Source organism: Natator depressus, chromosome 6 (genome assembly GCF_965152275.1).
Source record: "Natator depressus isolate rNatDep1 chromosome 6, rNatDep2.hap1, whole genome shotgun sequence".
NCBI classification, from domain to species: domain Eukaryota; kingdom Metazoa; phylum Chordata; order Testudines; family Cheloniidae; genus Natator; species Natator depressus.
The window spans coordinates 112864000-112889842 of NC_134239.1; positions in this window are offsets into that span (position 1 = coordinate 112864000).

Genomic DNA, 25843 nt, shown 5'->3' on the forward strand with positions numbered 1-25843 from the left:
AGCAGTGGACAAAGCACGCGGCTGCCAAACAACGTTATAAGGGAGCACTGTGCAACTTTAAACAAGCATGTTCCCTAATTGATCAGCAACGTAACAACGAAACAACGTTAACCGGGATGACTTTAAGTGAGGAGTTACTGTAGATTATTTTAGCTGCAACTTAACCTCTGATCCTGCAAACTTTTATGCATGTGTTCAACTTACATGGCTCGCTCCACTGAGGTCAATCGAATTACTAACATGCATAAAGTTAAGCACATACATGAGGCTTTTGTAGGATTGTGGCCTGGGGGCTTCACAACAAAGGAGCCACCCCCCTGTCCTATTTCAATCCCTCTACTTTTCTTCTTTGCTCCTTGTTCTTGGTGCTCAGACTGTACAACACATTTCAATTCTTCTAAACTGAAGATAAGAGAGTTTTGATTTAAAAACACTCCCTGTCATTTCAGGCACTGTTGAGCAGACATTTACAAGGAATTCCTTGCCATTGGAAGGTCCTGGATTTAAGAAAAATAACAAGAGTCTAACAATACTTTAGATTTATATCATGGCTTGCAGTGTGGTGCCCTGATGCGCTTTGCAAACATCAGTGATGGTAACCTCAAACATCCCGCTGAGGCGGATAAGGATTATCACCCCCACTTTACAGAGGCGGAACCAGATGCAGAGGGGTGGAGGACTAAATGACTTACCCTAAATCTATACGGTAAATCAGTGGAGAGCCGGGAACAAAAATCAAATCTACTGACTCCCACTCTAGTACTCTAGCCTCATTTTTAGGACACCTTATCCTGTGCTTTAAAAACCGATTCCATTCTTATCTATGGTGGGCTTGAGGGCTACAGTAAGACATGAATGTTTCACTGGGAATCTGCTCCCAGTAAATGCCAAAATTAGTCAAAAGTGACTAATAGGATTGCCGTGTAGAAACACAATGATAGCGTGTTCATTTGTTCTTGACTATCGCTAGCGTTGACATTTAGTCATTACAATCTTAAACTTACAATGAAAGGATCCCCTTGGATAGAGCACGAATGATGTCTGGCCAGGTTTGGAGCTTTGTTTGCTTACCTGTGCTACTCGTTCTTCCTTGGTTATTGTGGGAAGTAAAGCTGCCATTCTCTTCTAGGTGTTGTTTCCATAGTGGCTTGGCTCTGCTGCTTATTGATCGACCATAATGAATGCCAACTTAACTGGCCTCAGTTATTTCCCTCCTAGTGGGCAACTGTTGCAAGGAATAACCTTTTCCTGGGCAATTGAGATCCAGACATTCACTGCTAAACATGCAATTTCAAGTCTTAATCCGACTGGCGCCACTGGGAATTGAATGGCATGCTCTTCACTGGCAGTGGGATCACACATCAGCCCCCCAGTGTGCCAAAGCATTGCCTCAGCTACTTAGCAGCAGCAGTTTTGTATAGTTTATATTCAGATGAGCATAAGTTCCACTATGATTTTACACCGGCTTTGTCTAAATTAGATTAGTGCAAATCAATAGAATCCTTCTTTGAAAGAAATAATTTGTTGCAGACATCTTGCTGGATCCACTACTGAAATGGGATCAGTTGGTCCAGTACTCAACAAGGTTGATTGGCTGTGCTAAAATGGAGTTAGTGGTTTTGTGGTCATAAAAAATATCTATTACTTCTTGTACATTCTGTGCCGGATGAAATCCCTTTTTGAATACAATTCTGGATCTGACAGGGGTAGTCCAATGAAACACTTATTATTTACTGATGTTGGGTATGCAGTTTGGAAAAGAGCTGAGTTGGAAATCATGCAAGCATCTGTTACCTAGTTAGATTAAATAATGTAAATGTTTAGAAAATGCAAATGAAGCTCACGATAATTAGTAATGATGCTTTTCTACTGGTATTAATAAGGCAATGCTTCTGGCAGTCACATTTACATTTCATGTGAAGGTTCAAAGCTCTGGAACAATTTCCTGTTATCTAGAAGAACAGATTCCAGTATGAACTTGCTTAGCAAGCTGTACCATGGGCTTGTGACTGAGATGGGAACTACAAGTCTTTATTTCTCATGGCTAAGCCATTGCCTTTTTATTCATACGGTTGATTTCAGGAGGAATGAGACCCTTATGCGATTGTGAATGATTGTGTTGCAGCCTGTGTACGAAGCCTTTTGTAATAACATTGTGAAATGAAAAAGGGAGTCCTCTATGCATTACTTCTAAGATGTAAACAGATAAAGCAACATCTGCCATGTGAAAGGGGGAGAAAACCAAAAGAAGATCAATCCAAAGCAGCCTTAATATGTAATAGTTTTAATTTAAATATACATTTTCAAAACAAGTGCTTTCTGAAATGCCTAGGACCTGCTCTGGGTTGACATCTAAGTCGGTGTTATTGGCATAAGCTGGTCAAAAATCCTGGCAGAGGCACAGAAAGGGAAGAATACAGAATGTTAACAAAGGCTTCATTAATATTGATGTGTAATTCACATGGCAGCGAAAAGCTGCATTATTAGCCACCATTGTTATGGTTCTGGCATTAATATTCAATGAGGATGTCTGGGTATTGAAATTCCCTGACTTCTGGGTAGCCCAGTGATACTATTAAAAAAAATACTAGAGCTGTGGGAGTTTGGAAATATCTGCCTGGTAAGCAAGCTCCACTTTATTTTTAAAAAGTCTCCAAAATTAAAAGATCAAAGAGAACACTACAGGAATGTTTTTTCTAGCATGGCAGACTATGCCCGCCTGTGCTTAGTTGTTTCTTCAGGAGCTTCCTGCATCCACAGATTGAGCTGGGACATGTGGAAGTGACAGTACTGGAGTAACGTTACCCTTTTCTTCCCTCCTTGCGCAGTCTGCCTTGCATGCCTTTTGAATAGAACAGCAATGGGAGTTATTTGTAGCCCAAAATATCAGAAAAACCCATTGCTACCTAGAAAAAAAATTACTGCAAAGTCAATACGTCTTTCAATCTGAAGTATAAATAGGTTGAATTTTGGTGCAGAGGTGAAGTGGTCACACTCACAATCCCCCTGTGCGAAGGGCCAGCCCCAAGACCTGTGCAAGTCCCACTTGGGTCCTGGTTTGAAGGCTTCAGCAGGAGATAAGTGGTGCATAGGCCTTGCATGAGTCCTCTACACAGTGGCAAATCTCATCCAATGTGATTAGCCACACCTAACGAGCATTGTTTGGACCAACAGCTATCAGAATTAAATACAGCTTTATTTCATCAAGCCATAGATACAGTGATTTCCTCCTCCGCACCCTCTACCCCCTCTGAATTTTGCCAGTGTAAAAGGAGACAGACCAACCCCAACTTTGCCATTTGGGATGGAACAGCAAGCTCAGACCTTGGTAGGTTCAAGTGAATCCCAAAACTCAAAGCAAAACTCAGCTGAAACCTCCAAGCTAACCCAGAGGTGGTTTGGGGATGTGTCCCTCCCCACCTTGCCTTGTCACACCCTTTTGGGGTGTTCTGCTCCGGTCGCAGCCCTAGGCCTCACCTCCCCACTGCTCAAGAAACACTACCTGAAGTTGTGAGGCTGCCGTCTGCCTGACTGTGCTGTCAAGCAGAGGCAGTGTTAGCCCATTGCGGGCCCTCAGCAGGAATATTCTCCCTGCCCCGCCCCGCCACAACACCTTCTAAAAATAGGGGGGCCCCTTGAGCTGCTTGGGGCCCTAAGCAATTGTTTAGTCTGCTTATGCCAAGCACCAACTCTGGCTGTCAGGGTGGGGCATCCCTGCATTCTCTCTCTTTTCTCTCTCTCCACCCCTCTGGAGAAAAGCGTGGGTCTCCTGTCTTTGCTGATCCATCACAAAGTGCTATCAGAAGAATGACGTTGCCAAAGTCACTTCCCAAGACAAAGCCCTGAGCCTGAGCCTGCCTGTTTTCCATGCGATCAGTCAATCTCCCCATTACTGGCCTTTATCACATTCACCTCTGCCCTGCCAGATCTCTAGAGATGTTTCGTGGAGCTTACACACTGTATTTAAAAGCACAGTGGATTAAAAAGCATTTGTTATTTTTTTTATATAAAAGGTGCTGTACAAAAGCTGATGTTCTACAGACTGGAATTCTCCAGTGCTTTGCTAGGTGACTAGTGCATTTCTGCCTGCTTATCTGCACAAAATATAGCTAACGAACAGCAGAGAGGCTAACAGAGGGAGTTTGCCTGGGAGTTTGCCTGGGAAGAGCCCACTGAGGCTTACATCTTGCCAGCTTCTCTGAGTAGTTACTGAAACTCCTGAGGAATCTCATAGAAGGAAGTTAATATGGATGGGAGTGTTCAGCTGTTGTGACCTGCACTGGATGTGCCATGTTTGTCCTTCTTCCACAGGACAGAAGCGACTTTGTCTGTACAAAGTGCAAGCTGGTCTCCATACTGGAAGAGAAGGTCCAAGGTCTGGAGCAACAGGTATTGACCCTGCGTTGCATAAGAGAAACTGAAGATTTCCTGGACAGACGTCAGGATATGCTTCTACAGACACAATGTTCTGAAGATTCAGAGCAGGCTGCACTGTGGGGACAGAAGGACGGTGAAGAAATTTGGCAGCATGTGACCTCCAGAAGAAGAAAGGGGAGCGTCCATGTACCAGCAACGCAGATACAGGTAAGTAACCGTTTTCTTGTTCTCTCCACAGGTACTAACGCGGAGAGTGGACTAGATGATACATCTGAGGGAAGGGAACAGAAGGAGACTCCGCCGATTGGAAGGCATGAGATGCACTGTCCTAAGGATGGGGGTTCCATGACCACCGCTCCCAAGAGAAGGAAGCGGGCGGTGGTGGTCGGGGACTCTCTCCTCAGGGGGACTGAGTCATCTATTTGCCGCTCCGACCGGGAAAACCGAGAAGTCTGCTGCTTGCCAGGAGCTAGGAGAGACTGCCGAGACTCATCAAGCCCTCGGATCGCTACCCCTTCCTGCTTCTCCACGTGGGCACCAATGATACTGCCAAGAATGACCTTGAGCGGATCACTGCAGACTATGTGGCTCTGGGAAGAAGGATAAAGGAGTTTGAGGTGCAAGTGGTCTTCTCGTCCATCCTCCCTGTGGAAGGAAAAGGCCTGGGTAGAGACCGTTGAATCGTGGAAGTCAACGAATGGCTACACAGGTGGTGTTGGAGAGAAGGCTTTGGATTCTTTGACCATGGGATGGTGTTCCAAGAAGGAGGAGTGCTAGGCAGAGACGGGCTCCACCTAACGAAGAGACGGAAGAGCATCTTCGCAAGCAGGCTGGCTAACCTAGTGAGAAGGGCTTTAAACTAGGTTCACCGGGGGAAGGAGACCAAAGCCCGGAGGTAAGTGGGGAAGTGGGATACCGGGAAGAAGCACGAGCAGGAGCGCACAAGAGGGGAGGGCTCCTGCCTCATACTGAGAAAGAGGGACGATCAGAGAGTTATCTCAAGTGCCTATACACAAATGCAAGAAGCCTGGGAAACAAGCAGGGAGAACTGGAAGTCCTGGCATAGTCAAGGAATTATGGTGTGATTGGAATAACAGAGACTTGGTGGGATAACTCACATGACTGGAGTACTGTCATGGATGGATATAAACTGTTCAGGAAGGACAGGCAGGGCAGAAAAGGTGGGGGAGTTGCACTGTATGTAAGGGAGCAGTATGACTACTCAGAGCTCAAGTATGAAACTGCAGAAAAACCGGAGTGTCTCTGGATTAAGTTTAGAAGCGTGAGCAACAAGGGTGATGTCGTGGTGGGAGTCTGCTATAGACCACCCAGACCAGGGGGATGAGGTGGATGAGGCTTTCTTCCGTCAACTCACGGAAGTTACTAGATCGCAGGCCCTGGTTCTCATGGGAGACTTCAATCACCCTGATATCTGCTGGGAGAGCAATACAGTGGTGCACAGACAATCCAGGAAGTTTTTGGAAAGTGTAGGGGACAATTTCCTGGTGCAAGTGCTGGAGGAACCAACTAGGGGCAGAGCTCTTCTTGACCTGCTGCTCACAAACTGGGAAGAATTAGTAGGAGAAGCAAAAGTGGATGGGAACCTGGGAGGCAGTGACCATGAGATGGTCGAGTTCAGGATCCTGACACAGGGAAGAAAGGAGAGCAGCAGAATACAGACCCTGGACTTCAGAAAAGCAGACTTTGACTCCCTCAGGGAATTGATGGGTAGGATCCCCTGGGAGAATAACATGAGGGGGAAAGGAGTCCAGGAGAGCTGGCTGTATTTTAAAGAATCCTTATTGAGGTTACAGGGACAAACCATCTCGATGTGTAGAAAGAATAGTAAATATGGCAGGCGACCAGCTTGGCTTAACAGTGAAATCCTTGCTGATCTTAAATACAAAAAAGAAGCTTACAAGAAGTGGAAGATTGGACAAATGACCAGGGAAGAGTATAAAAATATTGCTCGGGCATGCAGGAGTGAAATCAGGAAGGCCAAATCACACCTGGAGTTGCAGCTAGCAAGGGATGTTAAGAGTAACAAGAAGGGTTTCTTCAGGTATGTTAGCAACAAGAAGAAAGTCAAGGAAAGTGTGGGCCCCTTACTGAATGAGGGAGGCAACCTAGTGACCGAGGATGTGGAAATAGCTAATGTACTCAATGCTTTTTTTGCCTCTGTCTTAACGAACGAGGTCAGCTCCCATACTGCTGCACTGGGCAGCACAGCATGGGGAGGAGGTGATCAGCCCTCTGTGGAGAAAGAAGTGGTTCAGGACTATTTAGAAAAGCTGGACGAGCACAAGTCCATGGGGCCGGATGCGCTGCATCCGAGAGTGCTAAAGGAGTTGGCGGATGTGACTGCAGAGCCATTGGCCATTATCTTTGAAAACTCATGGTGATTGGGGGAAGTCCCGGATGATTGGAAAAAGGCTAATGTAGTGCCCATCTTTAAAAAAGGGAAGAAGGAGGATCCTGGGAACTACAGGCCAGTCAGCCTCACCTCAGTCCCTGGAAAAATCATGGAGCAGGTCCTCAAGGAATCAATTCTGAAGCACTTAGAGGAGAGGAAAGTGATCAGGAACAGTCAGCATGGATTCACCAAGGGCAAGTCATGCCTGACTAATCTAATTGCCTTCTATGACGAGATAACTGGCTCTGTGGATGAGGGGAAAGCAGTGGACACGTTGTTCCTTGACTTTAGCAAAGCTTTTGACACGGTCTCCCACAGTATTCTTGCCAGTAAGTTAAAGAAGTATGGGCTGGATGACTATAAAGTGGACAGAAAGTTGGCTAGATTGTCGAACTCTATGGGTAGTGATCAATGGCTCCATGTCTAATTGGCAGCCGGTATCAAGTGGAGTGCCCCAAGGGTCAGTCCTGGGGCCAGTTTTGTTCAATATCTTCATTAATGATCTGGAGGATGGCGTGGCCTGCACCCTCAGCAACTTTACAGATGACACTAAACTGGGAGGAGAGGTAGATATGCTGGAGGGTAGGGATAGGATACAGAGAGACCTAGACAAATTGGAGGATTGGGCCAAAAGAAATCTGATGAGGTTCAACAAGGACAAGTGCAGAGTCCTGCACTTGGGACGGAAGAATCCTATGCACCGCTACAGACTAGGGACTGAATGGCTAGGCAGCAGTTCTGCAGAAAAGGACCTAGGGATGTATAAGTAGGGGCATTGCCAGCAGATCGAGGGACGTGATCGTTCCCCTCTATTCGACATTGGTGAGGCCTCATCTGGAGTACTGTGTCCAGTTTTGGGCCCCACACTACAAGAAGGATGTGGAAAAATTGGAAAATGTCCAGCGGAGGGCAACAAAAATGATTAGGGGACTGGAACACATGACTTATGAGGAGAGGCTGAGGGAACTAGGATTGTTTAGTCTGTGGAAGAGAAGAATGAGGGGGGATTTGATAGCTGCTTTCAACTACCTGAAAGGGGGTTCCAAAGAGGATGGATCTAGACTGTTCTCAGTGGTAGTAGACGACAGAACAAGGAGTAATGGTCTCAAGTTGCAGTGGGGGAGGTTTAGATTGGATATTAGGAAAAACTTTTTCACTAGGAGGGTGGTGAAACACTGGAATGTATTACCTTGGGAGGTGGTGGAATCTCCTTCCTTAGAGGTTTTTAAGGTCAGGCTTGACAAAGCCCTGGCTGGGATGATTTAGTTGGGGATTGGTCCTGCTTTGAGCAGGGGTTGGACTAGATGACCTCCTGAGGTCCCTTCCAACCCTGATATTCTATGATTCTATGAACGAGAAGCCTGTTTATTCTTTTGTATTCACCACAGACTGGATGTTCTCTTTTAATCAGAATTTTAAGTGAGTGCCATGCAATCAGAGGTTTTTAGCGGAAAGTAAGACACTCCTCATTTTATTTGTACCCTCAGTATGGGTGTTCTGCAAGCAACAATAGCACTCTTAGCCTCAAGCAGACACCTCACAGTAAATACTCAGCCAGCAAGTCTAATGCGGAGCAGCACATTTTGCTGGAGCAAATTTGTAATCATTGAAGTATTCTTCTACGGCTATAGACAAAGATTGACTCCAGCTTGTTAGCATTGCCCAGCTCTCTGGGGCTGGCAAGAGCTCAGTGCTCTCCATATGTTCTATTGTTCCCAACAATTAGAGGGTTAAAAGTATTTTATATGGCAGTGGCTTAGGTTGCTGTCATTTTATCTCAGCAGGCCCATTTTTCAGGCACTTGCTTGGATTTACTGTCAGTAAATTCATGGGTCTGAGGTGCCCTTCTACCTGGAAGAGGAAACTGACAATGAAAAGGAATGTGGTTTCCAGGGTACAAACAGGAAGGGGTTCTTTGTTGTTACCTTTTCCCATGCCTAAAGAGCAGCTCTGTACTTTCCGCCTGCATGGAGTTTACTGGAGATTAATGAACGACAACAAAAAACAAAAGCAAAGTTGCCTTGAGACTGCACAGTGGAACATGTGGCGTCAAATCTGCATTGCAAGATGGCAGCTGCCTCTTATACATTTAAAGGTACAGTGCACAGAAAAGAAAATTATCACAGTTACATACACGACGTGAATCAGTATCTGGCTTTATGAAAGCAATGGACTTGTAATGCTTCCCTGCCCTCCTCTTTTAAATTCATCTTAAGAAAACAATATTATTTCATTCTATGCAATTCATTTTCTCAGTTGACCAAGGTACTGATGAATAAGATAGCACTTTACCAAGTATTACACTTAAACCTTTCAAAACATCTCAGGCAACCCAAATATTACTTGAGCTTGGGCCACCAACTGGTTAAACTCTCTTACCTGAGTAAAACATGCTTCTTGTACGTGTTGTACTACAAAAACGTGCATACCCAAGATATTGTCGAGCTAATAGCTGTTATTGCTCACTTGATAACACTGTATTTATATTTGTAGAAAGTCTGCCTGTTTGTTAGAGCTGTGGGAAATTGGATGTAAAATGAAATGGAAATCTATGTTTTCTACATATCATTACAAGCTCAAAAAATGGCCTACTTTCATGGTGAAGTTTGCACATTTTTGCTTTGATGAAGGAGGCTACACAAGTGCAAAGATTCTGTAGTAATAAACAACAATATCTTTATTATAATTAATTGTTTTCTCAGAGGACTAGATGCCTGGATTATTCTCTGACCATCATGTCTCCCTTTTTGAAAAAAATCCAAACTGTGTAATTACTGTTTTCCACATGTAGATTTAAAGGGAAAGTGTAAAATTTTCAAACATGCCTATGTGACTTAGGAGCCCGAGTGTCATTGAAAGTCAATGGAATTTGGGCACCTCAGTCAATTAGGGTGCTTATGAAAATTTTACCGAAAGCCTAATTCAAAATGAAGTGGCGAGCCCAATGGTTGTTCCTTCCCATATGAGCAATCCAAAAAGGACTGATATAGAGAGGCCCTATTTGGCATTTGCCTAACTTGCCTACCTGTGAATATGCCCCTATGTATTCTGCGTCTGCTCATAACTCTTCTTGGTTTTGGTTTTGTATGATGTTGGTAAGGCTGGCCAAAATCAAAAGGGCAAATCATTTTATATAAAAACAATCACTATTAAAGGGCTGGTTGGAAGAAGCCTCATGATATTATTTTTGGAGGAAAAGTTGCAATCAGTCGGTCAGTGATCACTGTGGAAATTCTGGCTCCACTGATCTCCTGCCCCCATTGATATCACCCCTGTTATCCATTCCACCCTTTCATAGAGCAACAGATTCCAGGCACTACAACATACTGTTAGACAGCTGCAGGAAGTCAACTGAGCATTACACACATATAGAATTATGATATTGTCTGGTTTTCTTGAGCAACGTTTTGTCTCCCCATCTCAGTACATATATGGCATACATCACAAGTATATGAGCATCCCTTAAGTATTTATGGACCTAACCATGTAGCTTCAAGGGGCTTGTCTACACTTCTCGGAGGATCGACACTGCTGCAATCAGTGCATCGGCGGTTGATTTAGCGGGTCTAGTGAAGACCCACTAAAACAACCACCGATCGCTTTCCCGATCGCTCTCCTGTACGCCACCTGATCAAGAAGAATAAGGGGAGTTGACGGGAGAGTGTCTCCCGTTGATGTTGCGTACCGTGGACCGCACGGTAAGTAGATCTAAGCTACTTCGATTTGAGTTACGCTAGTCATGTAACTCAAATTGTGTAGCTTAGATCAACTTTTCCCTTTAGTATACACAAGGCCTTTGAGGCAGGGAAGAGTAATCCTAATTTTATTAGGTGGGAGATCTGAAGTACACAGAGAGTTGAACCCACAGCTCATGAGTCCCCATCCTATGCTTTAACCAAAGTGCCAGCCTAGAGCAAGGTCAGGGAATTTGTGCCTTTCTGCCTTAAGGAGCAGCCTGCTTTCTCTTTTACTCTTGTTTTGGTTCTTGTATGTTAAGGTTCTGGATTTTAAGAAGTAAGGTAGTATTAAATTGCAACCTTCCAGAAAGAGTATTTTATGTTTTTATCTAATTTCTCTGTCTGGTCTGAACATTCTTCCTCCAACTTAAAACAAGAGTTAATGAGAGCCAATGAATAGGACTTTAAAAATAGGTCTACATGAATATGTGTAGAGATATAACACAGTATAGTCTCTGTATACTGTTGGTGAATTAGTAGCTGGTATTACACAGTTGGCTCTGTACAATTGTATAAAAAGGCAATGTCAGATTTGACAGATGCATATTACAGGTTTTATGATTGCATTGTGGCATTGTGCATTTAGATAAAAGAAAAAGAAAAAAGCAACAGGTGAGAGGGGGTGAGGGAAAAGATTGTATATTTGTATTATATGGCAGAAATAAGAAATAGGAGCTGTTTAAAAGTCCAGATGCAGAGGGGATAAAAAGTGACAAATTTTTAACAGTAAACAGATTTTATGGGAAAGAGGCAAAGCATTGCTGTGTTTAACTATGCTTACAATTAATTAACTTTTAATTCTGTTCATCAAGTTTCATTATTTATGCAGCGTGAAGGGGTAGGTTTGATTAAAATTTGAAGTGGGGAGATTCAGCTACAAAGCCACCACCGAAAGTATCGAAGCCACACTTGGAAGGGTTCAGCTCCATTAAATCCAGTGGAGTGGCACCCTCTTTCATCAAGTCTGAGGTAAGACAACTATTCTGGTTGCTTGGGCCTTCTCAGATGCTTTGTAAGAAACATACTAGTAAATGCAATATTCATAAATAGCTATGACTAGATTTGTCTGATTGGAAAGCAACTGTTGTTATAGTGTAAATCCCTTCATCCATCGATCTGTCATTTTAGATATTGCAGCCTCACCTCAGTCCCTGGAAAAATCATGGAGCAGGTCCTCAAGGAATCCATTTTGAAGCACTTGGAGGAGAGGAAGGTGATCAAGAACAGTCAACATGGATTCACCAAGAGCAAGTCATGCCTGACCAACCTGATTGCCTTCTATGATGAGATAACTGGCTCTGTGGATATGTGAGAAGGCAGTGGACGTGATATATCTTGACTTTAACAAACCTTTTGATATGGTCTCCCACAGTACTCTTGCCAGCAAGTTAAAAAAGTATGGATTGGATGAATGGACTATAAGGTGGATGGAAAGCTAGCTAGATCGTTGGGCTCAACGGGTAGTGATCAACGGGTAGTCTGTCCTGGGGCTGGTTTTGTTCAAGATCTTCATTAATGATCTGGATGGTGGGATGGATTGCACCCTCAGCAAGTTTGTACATGACACTAAGCTGGGGAAGAGGTAGATATACTGGAGGGTAGGGATAGGGTCCAGAGTGACCTAGACAAATTGGAGGATTGGGCTAAAAGAAAAATGATGAGGTTCAACAAGAACAAGTGTAAAGCCCTGCACTTTGGATGGAAAAATCCCATGCACCGCTACAGGCTGGGGACTCACTAACTAAGCAGCAGTTCTGCAGAAAAGGACCTGGGTATTACAGTGGATGAGAAGCTGGATATGAGTCAACAGTATGCCCTTGTTGCCAAGGAGCATTGTCAGCAGATCAAGGGAAGTGATTATTCCCCTCTAGTCGACACTGATGAGGCCACATTTGGAGTATTGCATCCAGTTTTGGGCCTCCCACTACAGAAAGGATGTGGACAAATTGGAGAGAGTCCAGAGGAGGGCAATGAAAATGATTAGGGGGCTGGGGCACATGACTTATGAAGAGAGGCTGAGGGAACTGGGGTTATTTAGTCTGCAGAAGAGAAGAGTGAGGGGGGATTTGATAGCAGCCTTCAACTACCTGAAGGGGGGTTCCAAAGAGGATGGAGTTCAGCTGTTCTCAGTGGTGGCAGATGACAGAACAAGGAGCAATGGTCTCAAGTTGCAGTGAGGGAGGTCTAGGTTGGATATTAGAAAAAACTATTTCACTAGGCGGATGGTAAAGCACTGGAATGGGTTACTTAAGGAGGTGGTGGAATCTCCATCCTTAGAGGTTTTTAAGGCCCAGCTTGACAAAACCCTGGCTGGGATGATTTAGTTGGGGTTGGTCCTGCTTTGAGCAGGGGGTTGGACTAAATGACCTCCTGAGGTCTCTTCCAACCCTAATCTTCTATGATTCTATGAAAAATTCAGCAATATATTTATGTGACAACAATGGATCATTCTCGCATGACCCAGGTGCAATGCCAAGCTTCCAGTCTCAAGCAGCCATGTTCACATATTTCATAGCATTTAAAGCAGGTTTCACTAGATATAGGAAAATTGGGGTCGAGTGATATAAGTCTTGAAGGATGGGCTCTCCCTTCCCAGTGGCGTCTAGTCCAGCTCCAAGCCAGAGATAAAAGCTCTATTTTCGTCCCTTGTAAGGGTAGAACAGGGTCCAAAATAAAAAGTTTATTCAGCTCTAGAGACCAGCAAAGGGAGCCAAGTGCCTTGCTAATTCTGAGCTTGCACGGAGTCTGAATTCAAGCCCAGCTCACTCCTTGCCTCCCCTTATGCCTGTCAGCTGTAAATATTAAGGTAATTAGACAGCCTCAGGTGCTTCCACTTAACCCCCTCCTGTCTGGTTCCAAACCCTGCAGACTTGACAAGGAGAATCGAGGTTTGGCTCTATCTATGCGGCCACAACTCAACTGCCCTGAAGCATGCTGGGACCCAAACGGATAGTACACCCTATCCCAGTAAGTAAAAATGCTTGTTCAGTAGATGGCTATGAAATGGGAAAGCCACCTCTCCCAGACTGAACATCCAGCTGTTTCATTCTCTGTCTATGTGTCTTGAGTACCATGGCCTTTATGACTGAACATGCCTTTAGGGACGGCTTTGACTCCCATTTACTTCAATAGGAGCAGTATTGGCCCTTAGAGTATGTATAACTACCATCACTACTCGGCTGCATGAAGCTGAACACAAAGTCTGGCCTCAGGAACTGTACGGCTCTAGCTGTCTCTGGATCCCTTGGGAAAATGGCTTGTGAAATCTTAATGATGCTCTGGCTTAAGTACTGCTGCTGCTTTTCTCTCGCTCAGATAAGTATGTCTTCTCTTTTGCAATAGGTGAGGGACAATATTTAGTACAGGCCAAAACTTGGTTACCTTATTGACACAAACAGCCTCATTGAGAGCCAGGGATTATTCATGTGAGTAAACTGAACAGGATGTAGCCCTCCATTACTATTGCTGGATGCAGTATTAAATTCTGCAAATGTCCCCGATATTGCACAGACATTCACATTTGAATTCTGTTAGCTCATGAAAACGTTCAGGCTTGCTAATGCAGTTTCTTTTTATACTTCCTGACTGCAAATTTCATTTAATCTCTAACACACTGCTAATTAGTAGGGCTGGCTGGAAAACAACATTTTTGTTGGACGAAAAATGTAGGGATTTCAAAATATGTTTTCATTCCGATGCGGAATAAAAATGAGACCGTCACAAATTTTTGAGGGAAACTTTACAGCTGGGTGGTTAGTGTGCTGGCCGGGACTGTGAGATACCCAAGTGCAAGTCCCTGCCCTGCCTGATTTGGAGCAGAGACACCTACATGCCAGGCAAGTGTGCTGAACTCTAGCCTATATAGTCAGTCCCCCTTCTCTGGCTCAATGACTATTACATTAGTTATATAAAGTGGAACAACTCCAACAGGAGAGATTGACTTTTGTAGCCTGGTGTTTAGGATGCTTACCTGGGGTGTAGGGAATTCAGCTTTAACTCTCTGCATCAAATCACCAGAGCAGGGGCTTGAAGCTAGGTCTCCCAGATGAGTACCCTGGCCACCAGTCTATGCTGTGGTGGATCTTTTGAGCCTGAAGTTCCATCTTGGACCTAAAAAATATTCGTAGAAAATGATACATTTTCAGGATACAGCATTTTTCAACAGGAGAAATGTATAGTCTGATATTTTCAACCAGCTCTATTAATTACCTCCTATCCTGGAGCCCTTGCATCACCCCCTGCAAGTTCCGATCTGTTACTCCACACTCCAGAGAAGTAACCTCTGGTGTTAGTATTCTCTATAACTGATTAAAAAACAGTGGGGGCTTTTAATGTTAGTCTACATTAATTTGTCATTTTGTACTTCAGCTGTTACTGCTGTATCATACACTGTCAGGGCTCAAGTGTGCTTTTAGCCACTGGCCTGTGTTGGGTACAGTATGGAGCTGCACTGCCTTATAGGGATTTCTGAGAAGGATTGTATCTGAGGGAGAAACAATCCCTCCTAGAGATACCAGGAACACAAGGGGAAGAGCCATCACTTAGGAAGATGAAGCATGGTCTCCTTTTTGAGGCTGGCCAGTTCCACTGGTGAGTGCAGAATGGAAACAGGGCCATTGTCCAAATTACTCCTTGCCCACTCCCTACCACTATAGCTTGTGCTCCATAGGGTACTACCAAACAGCAGTCTTCAGGAAAGGATTTGGTCGGCCCCTACACAAGAATAGCTGAGAAAGAAAAATCTGCTCACATCCCCAATTTGCATGCTTCAGCCGCAATGTGTCATATAAACTGTCTTGCTGAATCCTGAGATGCTCAGCAAAGACTTCTGCTAATATTAAATAAAATCCCTGGGTTTGGACCAAAGCATAATTAAAATGAATGCAAAGACTCATATTGCATTCACTGGGCTTTGGATCAGCTCCAAACAGCAAGAAAGCAGAAGTTAATGGGATTAAATTGCTACGCAACATAAGGTCGGCCACAGAAGATATCCAAAGGGATAATCTAGATGGGAGACTATTTACAGTGATGAAAAATAAATGAACAAACAATATTTCTATCCTAGCATCCATGAAAGCTTGGGACAGCTAAGGGCTAGATTCTGACAGCCTTACTCATATTGAACAGTACCTTACTCCATTGAAGTCAGTGGGACTATTTGTGGAATAAGGTGATACTTAACACAGGTAAGGGTGTAAGAATTTGGCTATTAAAAAATTGGAGCTGGCTGAAAATTACCATGAAAAATTTCTAATATTTTGCAAAAAATTGCCTGCATTTTCCAACTCATTAAAGGTGGGCTTGGAGGTAAATGTTTGCACCAATGTTAGTTACCGCTGCAAACTCATTCCTTCTTAGAACAATAAGCTGTAAAACACAGGCAGAAATAATGAATTGGGACTGACTTCCAAGTTTGCAGTCTCAGCAGTTAGTTCTGGAATATTAAAGCTACCTGCACGTATCTTCCATTGACACTGAAATCTGGCAGGAGGAGAGGAAATGAAACAAGCAACAATTGAGGTGCAATGTGTTGCAGTTTGTGAAAGTGAACACTGCTATCAGGTAACAATAGCTTTTCTAAATTATGGCAGAAAACCTTAATCACAGCAATCATGGGGAGAACAAAACTTGGAATAAGACCCTGAGGGATAAAAAAGAAAAACAATCAGACTGGTACTACCAACTTAGACCAAATTTTTATATTTATAAAATAAGTAAGCTGTCAAGCAATTAACAAAATTAATCGCGATTAATCGCACTGTTAAACAATAGGAAAAATTATTTAATAAATTTCAAGTCGGTATTCTATTGTTTAACAGCTCAATTAATCGCGATTAATTTTTTTAATCACAGTTAATTTTTTTGAGTTAATCGCGTGAGTTAACTACGAGTAATTGGTAGCCCTAAAAAAAAGGAATTCATTTGTTTCGGTACCATCTAATTTCCAATGAATAAGAATTACTTTCATGCCAGGTTTGAGTCAGATGGGATTTAAGTTGAATTTACCTTGAGCTATATGAGTATTATAAAGTGAAACCTTTTTTCCCATAGATATGAGTCTGTTCAGAGCTTGTATATTACAATTTGCCTTATTACTTCTCATGGATTGAAGCCTTAGGCTCTGTAAATGAGTTGCCCAAAACTGAAGGACCCTTACAAGGCTTTGACAACCAACAGCCTGCATTAACAAATGATGTGGGTATTTCATTTGAAGTGGGAAGAATAAAGGAAAGACTTTCAAAAGATACACATGTTAACGAGTTCCTTCTTCAAGTGGTTCCCATTAATTTTCCCTTTTGCTTCTCCTTCTCTGCAGCACACACTGATCAGGGAGCACTACCTTCATTAATGGCTGAATTAGTACAGTCTGACTGTGCCTCCTGTGCTGGCCTAAAAAAGGAAGCAGATCTGATGGAGAATTAAGTGGTTTATATGACTGTGGCTGGGGGGGTCCTGACAGTCTTGTTTTACATTAGGAATCTGTATACAAGAGCCAAAAATCAGTGCTTAAACTTAGGCTTTTCAATCTTTATTTAGACATCTAAATTAAGTAGCTTGATATTCAAAAGTGCTAGGCATCCAGAAGCCCTCCATTAACATCAATGGGAGGCTGCTGGGTGCTCAACACCTCTGAAAATCAGGCAAGATATTTACTTTAGGCCCCCTTTTTTGAAAATCCTGGCCCACATTCCTCATGACTGTTCTATGATGCAAATTCTTAACTCTGTGCTCAGCAGCATCACACATGTCTGTTAGACATCCTTGTAGCAGCGAATTGTATGATGGGCTACGTTCCCATGATGAAGTTGGAATTAAAGGGTTTGTGTTCTGTGGTGATCATTAAGAATGTGGTATAGTTATCATGTAACTGGAGCAATGCACAAGCTCATGCTTCAGGGTCTCAGCTGACCACCTGCAGGGGTCAGGTCCCTTAGTGTAGTCCATCAGAGATGGCTGCAGCTGGAGATGGGACATTGGATGGGGAAGCTAGGGTTCATAGAATCATAGAATATCAGGGTTGGAAGGGACCTCAGGAGGTCATCTAGTCGAACCCCCTGCTCAAAGCAGGACCGATCCCCAACTAAATCATCCCAGCCAGGGCTATCCCTCCCCGCACGGAGCTATCCCTCCCCCCAGGGTTCTGAGGTTGCATTGAACATTCCCTCTCTCAGGTACTCGACCTCTGGTTCTTGCTCATGTGCTCAGGGCCTAACTGATCACCATATGAGGGAGTGAGGAAGGAATTTTCTCTTGGGTCAGATTGGCAGTGATCTCGGGAGGGGGGGGGGAGGGATTTCACCTTTGCACCTTGATCCCTTCTAGTCTCTGCGGGTGGCACATAATCTCCTGTGGGCTCTAATGGTTTGGTCTAATTTTGGTTGTGGGGTTTAGTTTGCGGGTGCTGGGTCGTGTTGGTGAGGTACAGGAGGTCTGACTAGATGAGCTGGTGGTCCCGTCTGACCTTAAACTCTATGACTCTATGAGGTAGCTGAACAATTGATAAACTGGTCTGAACACAGAAGTCACTTCCCTGAATTTACAAAATGGTGGTCCAATGCAACACAACACAACATGTGGCATGTGGTCTTTGAACCACTGGAAGATGTTTAGCATTATTCCACAGTCATTTTGATGTTATTTTATATACAGGGGAAAGTAACAACAATGAGATACATATGTTCAGCTAAAGAAAATTAATAAATAAAGAAAAGAAAATAGCTAGAGTAAGAAAAGATGCTGTTCCAGAATATTCAGGAAGGATGAGTGAGAGGGTTTGGAGATATGTCAAGAATGGTCCCGGAAATGGTAGTATATATGGTGATAAATATCAGAGAGCAAGGAACTAGAAATAGATAAAGACACAGAATGGGTTAGATAGACAGAGTGAAGAGTGATGTAGAATGAAGATGTTTTAAAGGTGAAAGAAGCCGTGAAGCTGATACAAGACAGAAAGTGGAGGAAAGATTTAATTTGGCCCCATTGTCACTGCTGAGCTGATGGGCAGGAATCAAAGAAGAAGATATTCAGCTGACACAATGTGATCTCATGGTTCTGTCTCATCTCAATCCCCTGACTTCCTCCAACCAAAAAATAACCCCTTTGTATCAGAGGACTAGCAGCAGCAAGGAGATAGAGCAGGTTCTGGATTTAAAGTAGGGTGATTGACCTCTCCATGATAATGCAGTGCCTGACAAGTCTAAAGGGCTGTTCTTTACAGCTCTATGTAGCAAAGCACTACTTTGTCTTCAGCGTTTTTTAAGACACATTAGCAGTACTAGACACAAGGCTGTTCTGCTCCACGGGGGATAAAAATAATCATCATTGAAAACAAGGACTACCGTACTTAAGTAGTCTCTGAGGGAATGGGAAAGGGTACATCTCTTAAACTGAAGACCATAGGCAGCAAGTAAGAATGGGAGTCATTTGATGCTGCCATTTAGGAGAAGTTCTCCTAGTGTTTAGGGTTAATGGGCCAGATCTCCGATAGTGTACATTGGAGTAGTTTCATTGACTTCAACAGAGTTATGCTAGTTCACACCAGCTGAGTACTTGGACCAGTATTACAATCTTCAACAGTAGTAAAATAAAGTTTATCATGTGCTGTGATTAATGGCAGGTCTGAGCTTTCACTCTGAGGATTCACCTATGACACTTTATTGATTTAGGGCCAGATTTTTAAAGGTATTTAGGTAGGTGCCTAGTGGGATGTTAAAAAGTACCTGGGATTTATGTGTTTGGACACTTTTGAAATCCCCACTACCTGTCTACCTGCATAAATACCTTTTAAAATCTGGCCTTTAGGGCCTAACCCAAGTCAATGGTCCTTTTTCCATGACCATTGAGTCTGAACCTTGGCCCTTCCATTCTAGCCATATAAAGGTAGAAAATACTGCAGATGTGGAAAGATGAATATTAAGGGGTAACATTTAAAGCATTGTACAGGAATTTATTCATGTAAAATCCTACTGACTTTAATGGGTAATAAAAGCTTACCCCAGACTCCAATAGTGCAGAGACAAACGGAGCCATGCCCTGGAACAGAAAAATCCAAAAGTAAAAACTCTGCTTTGACCTCAGCCTTCATCTTACTTTTCCTCTGCCTCTCTCTGTAAAACAATTCCTGGCTTTAAGCTCCCCTAAGCACCTCCTCTCAAACCCTGTTCAGAAGCTTGCTGACATGGTCTAATGTTGTTTTATGGTACAGCTGTGTCCTGTTTCCTATCGTCGCCCTCTGAAGGAGCTTGTGTTACCGCCCCCTGTGAGTTTTCTTTTGTTTACATCTCTGATGTGATAGGCTGAAATATTTTTATTTGTGCTAATTTATGTTGCTGCACATTATTTTGTTGTATAGCATTTTTGTCTGGTTTGGTTTGTTCTGGATCGTTTGCTTTTAGTTTGTAAGGGATGGCCCTGAACCAAAGCTCTGGATATGAAATTCCCTAAACTGCAGGTTCAGGACTGGATCTAAATCTTGGTCCAAGCTTTGTTGCTCATGCTTAGAGCTGCTTGAATTCTTCATTGTGATTTGTTCATTATTTAAAGTGTGTGCTTTACAAAGTGTGTGGGGACAAATTTTAGCCAAAGGATTGTTGTTTGGACCACATGGCTGGTCACCTAAATCACCCAAAGTAAAAGCTCTCTTTCTCTTAAACAGACATTTTCGTATTTAACAGTCTCACAGTTGGCCTACAGAAAATCAACTGATAAAGTCACTGAATATTTAGCCACCTCAAGATTTTGGTGCTTTAATAAAACTACTACTAAAGGTGCTGAAATGGTTGAAAAGCCGGATGCATTCAAATTAGCCACAATTTTTTTTTAACAGTGAGAGCTATTGACCATTTGAACAAACTACCAAGGGAAGTGGTGGATTCTCCATCTCTTGATGCCTTCAGATCAACACTGGATGCCATTCTAAAAGATATCCTTTAGCTAAACACAAATGATTGGGCTCAATGCAGGGGTAACATGATGAAATGTAATGGCCTTTGATATACAGGAGGTCAGGCTAGATGATCTAATGGTCCCTTCTGGCCTTAATCCATTAAAAAAGCACTTTGAGATCTATGGATGAAAAGCTGTACATTAGAGCTAGGTATTAGTTTCACATCTCTAAGGTGATTGATGGTGGTATCAAATATCCCTGGGGTGGTTAGATTCACATGTTGGTATCAGTCAAATATTTTTTCTTTCTGCAATTATTATTTTTACATACTATATAATGGAAACTAATCTCTCCTTCTGCTTCTAAAGGCCTAGTCTCTCATGTTTGGCTTACAGAGCACTCTCCCTCACCCCCGCCCTGCACCCCTTCAGACTCTCTCACCCTCTGGTTTAAAGAGTTGAACTTAATTCATTTTACTTTCAATGGGCCTCCTACTCTCGGCCCTGTCAAGCCTTCTCCAGCTCAGATGCAAGTCTATCAGGTATTTCCAAGGTGCAAGTCTCCAGTGTCTCCCCACCATTACTCATTTTCAACAGGCCCATCTGATTCCTCATTGTGACCTTCAGACTTCAAACATGCTATGAACATTAAGCCAAAGCATGAGGTCCTAGCTCAGTTTTCACTCTGGCAAAGTCCCACCGACGTCAAAAGGAGTTTCGCTCAGTAAAGTTGGATTGAGCAAAAACTGAGAATGGGCCAAATCCTGATGCCATTCCCTCATCATTTCTGTTTGCTGGCATTGCTTCTTTCTCTCCTGCCCGTTAGCCAACCATCTGCAATGTTACTGGCAGGCTAGGGAAGCAAGTGATGTGTATAGAATCATAGAATCATAGAATATCAGGGTTGGAAGGGACCTCAGGAGGTCATCTAGTCCAACCCCCTGCTCAAAGCAGGACCAATCCCCAATCAAATCATCCCAGCCAGGGCTTTGTCAAGCCTGACCTTAAAAACTAGCAGCTTTCCTCCCGGTCAGCCAGACAGAGGGGGACAAATGCAACTTCTAGTTCGAAAGCCTTGGCTCCATTTGAAAGTATCAAATGCAGAATAAGTGAGTTTGAATATCTCCCCAAACCCTTTCTGATTTCCATGACAGTATTTGGTTCACAATGACGACCAAAATAGGAAAGGAATGTTAAAGTGCCTTCACTCTGAACTGGGGAGAATGATTTGCCCTTCCATCATAACCCTGTTCATTTGCTATTATTTTGGGATGGGGTTCAGCAGAACTCTTAGGCATGATCAGGTATCGATGCTGCTTTTGTTACCGTACTACTATCTGAATCTTCCCTTTTTTATATATTTCTCTCCGAGCACAAGTGCAACTGTCCCCTAGGCCCCACAGTTATTTCGACACCTTCTGTCTATTATAATTCCAAGCTGTTCTGTGAGGCCTATTTGTGCAAAATTACAAGTATCTGCCAAGTCACGTGGGAGTCTAAGGCAAATGCTTCATTCTCCCCACATGATGTAGTAATGTCAATGAGGAAATAATACAAAGTGACTTGGTTTACCCCAAAATATCATAAATTCTGATGTCTGAGGTTGTTAATATTGAAAGCTTATGGCATTTTGTTGAGCTGTGCATAATAAAATAACACAGTATGCCAAGCAGCAGGCAGCAGGCTATAAACACATCCACCCTGCTTTTCATCTCTTTTACGCCACTTGAAATCCAGAGTAGTCCTACTAATTTCAGCGGAGTATCTTTGAGTTTACACAGGTAGAACCGAGATCAGACCCTGATCCACTCTTCTACTTTGCCTCTGGGAAACTTACTGTTAAATGCAGATTTTCAAAAACTCGCAGGCAGCCCTTTATGGCAAGGCATTATGTACATTATGCATGCAACCCTCCAGGTCAGAGAAGTCCACCTTAATTTTCAATGGCTAGAACAGGTGTAAAATGAGGCTCTAGGCCCAAGCACAGTTGGGGACACAGCGATGCCACCAACCATACGTATGTATTCGGAGGCTCTAGGCCCAAGCACAGTTGGGGACACAGCGATGCCACCAACCATACGTATGTATTGGAGGTTCCGTTTTTCTTGTGATTTTCAAAGATTATTAACATCATCCCAGTTTCTTAGTTATTAGTTTCAGCTCTCCTTAAATGGGCGTGATTAGCATATGCAAAGGGTATCTCCATCTACTGTTGTGCAATGTGAGCTCTCTCTTTGTACTGAAATGCTTAACAAAGCATACAACCCTAAAGATGAAACAATTAACATGACTGTATTAAACAAATGCAGATGTGTAAAAGATACACTACACACTGTGATGCACTGTTCAAAACAACTTGTGCATTTTGAAATATATCCCGAATTGTCCAGTTTATTTGATTCATAATACTACTACAAGCCTGATTCTCTTCCCACACCAGTTTTATGTTCATATAACCTTATTCGACTTCAATGGACTTACTCCTGTAAGTGGAAATCGGAGAAGAATAAGGCCCCACACATCTAAGACAGGGCATTGTCTCTTCATTAATAAGGAATAAAACAAGTCTCATACTTTGACATGATTTATAGCTGTGAGATTAAGCCCGATAACAGTCTGGGTTCAATCTATAGCTCCTAGAACTGATATATTATCTTGTTTTATTAAATTCATGCATGGCTTGCTATTGAAGCTGTATATAGAAGAAAACAAATACTGTATACTTATATCCTGCTAGCTATTCCATGAATAGATTTCCTCATGCATCCTAATCATTGGTGAACTTGGTATCTTGGTATCTTGTGGCTGGTGGACAACAGATTCTGGAAGCTCACCCCATTTGCCAACAGAAGTCCACAAGGGATGCCCAACGAGCTGTGAAACCTTGGATTCTGACTGCAATAGGACTAGTTGAGAATGTGGTTTCCTGAAGGATTTTTCAGGACAAGACTTGCCTCAGTGAGTGCATGGAATTTAGAGCTCAGGACGGGCTCCAGCATCTGTGGCCCATCCCTAAGCATCAAGGAGTGAGATACGCAGTGTTGTGGTGCACCATGGGTTATCTCCCTCCACGATGGTATTGGTATGAACTTGGTATGAAAATCGATGAGCAGCTAAGGCTCATAGTGACCAGCTGTCCTGAGAACAGCATCTCCATGTTAATGTCACATTCAGAGAAGGCCCCATTCCTATTCCCATTGAAAGCAATGAGAGTTTTGCCATTGACTTCAATCAGAGCAGGATAGGGCCCTAATACTTTTCACTTGAGGTCACAGGGCTGTCATTTCCTTTACCCTTAAAGGTGGAAAGCTCTTATGCATTTGGCTTTCAATTTTGACGAGGATCCAAAACCAGTCCTCTTGTCACAAATGTGAGGTCAAAAAGAAATAGTCCTTCTACTCTTATGGTATTTACTGGTATTCATCCTGGATCCAGTTTGCTTACTGATCCTTTTGAGTTCTGGTGCCCACAATTCAAGAAGGATGTTGATTAAATTGGAGAGGGTTCAGAGAAGAGCCACAAGAATGACTAAAGGATTAGAAAACATGCCTTATAGCGAGAAACACAAAGAGCTCAATCTATTTAGCTTAACAAAGAGAAGGTTTGGGGTAACTTGATTACAATCTATAAATATCTACATGAGGAACAACTATTTAACAGTGGGCTTTTCAATCTAGCAGAGAAAGGTATGACATGATCCAATGACTGAAAGTTGAAGCTAGACAAATTCAGACTGTAAGTAAGATGTACATTTTAATTATGAGTGTAATTAACCATTGGGACTATATACCTAGAGTTGTGGTGGATTCTCCATCACAGGCAATTTTAAAATCAAGATTGGATGTTTTTCTCAAAGATCTGCTCTAGGAATTATTTTGGGGAAGTTCTCTGGCCTGTGTTTTACAGGAGGTCAAAAAAGATGATCACGTTGGTCCCTTCTGGCCTTTGAATCTGTGAAGGAGTCCTTTCCTTCTAATCCACACTTCTAGAAGCATTCTGTCCATTCACATAAATAATCAGTGAGTATCCGGCAGTTATTTACACACTTACAGCATTTTATTTCATTATCTGTTTCACTTGTCTTCTGAATAAATTTTCCCAGCCTGAGGAGAAGTGGCCCATACCACTGGCAAACTGAATATCCCTCCCCTGCTTTGGCAGAGTCCATTCATGGTACACACATTGCAATATTCCTCATTCAACCTGTTCACCACTCAGGTTGGAGCAGTGCAGAAATGGCCTTGCACACAGGCATGTAGAGGTACAACTAATAAGTGGCTGAAAAATGTCATGCACATCTCATTCTCTGAGTGGCAGCCTGGTAGGGTGACCAGACAGCAAATGTGAAAAATCGGGACGGGGATGGGGAGTAATAGGAGCCTATATAAGAAATAGACCCAAAAATTGGGACTGTCCCTATAAAATCGGGACATCTGGTCACCCTACAGCCTTGGCAGACCCTTATGTATATAACTCTCAGGATTTTAGAGGCACAGACCAGAAGGGTATGTAAAAGGTTAGCTTGGCTTCAGCCGTGTTTGCAATGAAACATGGCTCCATGTGTTCTTGGCTATATTGCTAGGCAGTTTGTAATAATACAATTTTCTTAGACATGCTTCTTAGAGTAATTAATTAGACGTATGTTTGACCTTTCTGTTCTTTCCCCACACCTTGGTGTAGAAAAGACTATTGTGTGGAAAGAACAGGTTACAGCCCCACAGATTTTAATTGCTACACATAAGAATTTATTTTAAACTGCGATCATCACGGGACTTGCCATCAGTGGCTTAGAAATATAAAACCTTCACGGGGATTGGGGTCACAGTGTTAAACTGCTACCCCTGTGGGTGAAGAAAATGACTAGGAGTGAGCTGTAATGGCTCGAGCAGAAACCCTGCAGGCGTTATTCCATATTCCAGGTAACATTATTAACCAGCCTATATGGGAGGACGAGAGAGAATGAAGGAGCCAGGAGAGAATTTTTAATTGCTACTCGTAGTTTTACAATAACTGCCAATATTTAATGTATTGCTATTTCTGCTAGAGCAGCGAAAGCTTAAACAAGTTCTCTGGCAAACAGGCTCTCTGTCTTTCTCTTTGTCGCTTGATGTGTAACGATGGAACCTCTGCAAGGGCATGAGCCAAAACAGGACTTTGAGCAAGTTATTTACTGTTACATTAAAATAACCATACCCACGCCTTGAGGCAGTTGTGAGAGGGATGGGGGAAAAGGGGAGGGATTGCTCCTGAGGAGAACAGAGAAAGGGGAGAGAATGAGGCTAGGTGGAGAGCAAGGTTGGGCAGGGGGAAAACAGGACAAAAGAAAGGGAAAGGGAGATGCAGCCAGAGGAAAAGATAGCAATAAAAGATGCTTAGGATGCTGTGAGGGGGGTCTTGTGGTTGTTCTTGGCAAGGGGCTTGCATTCTG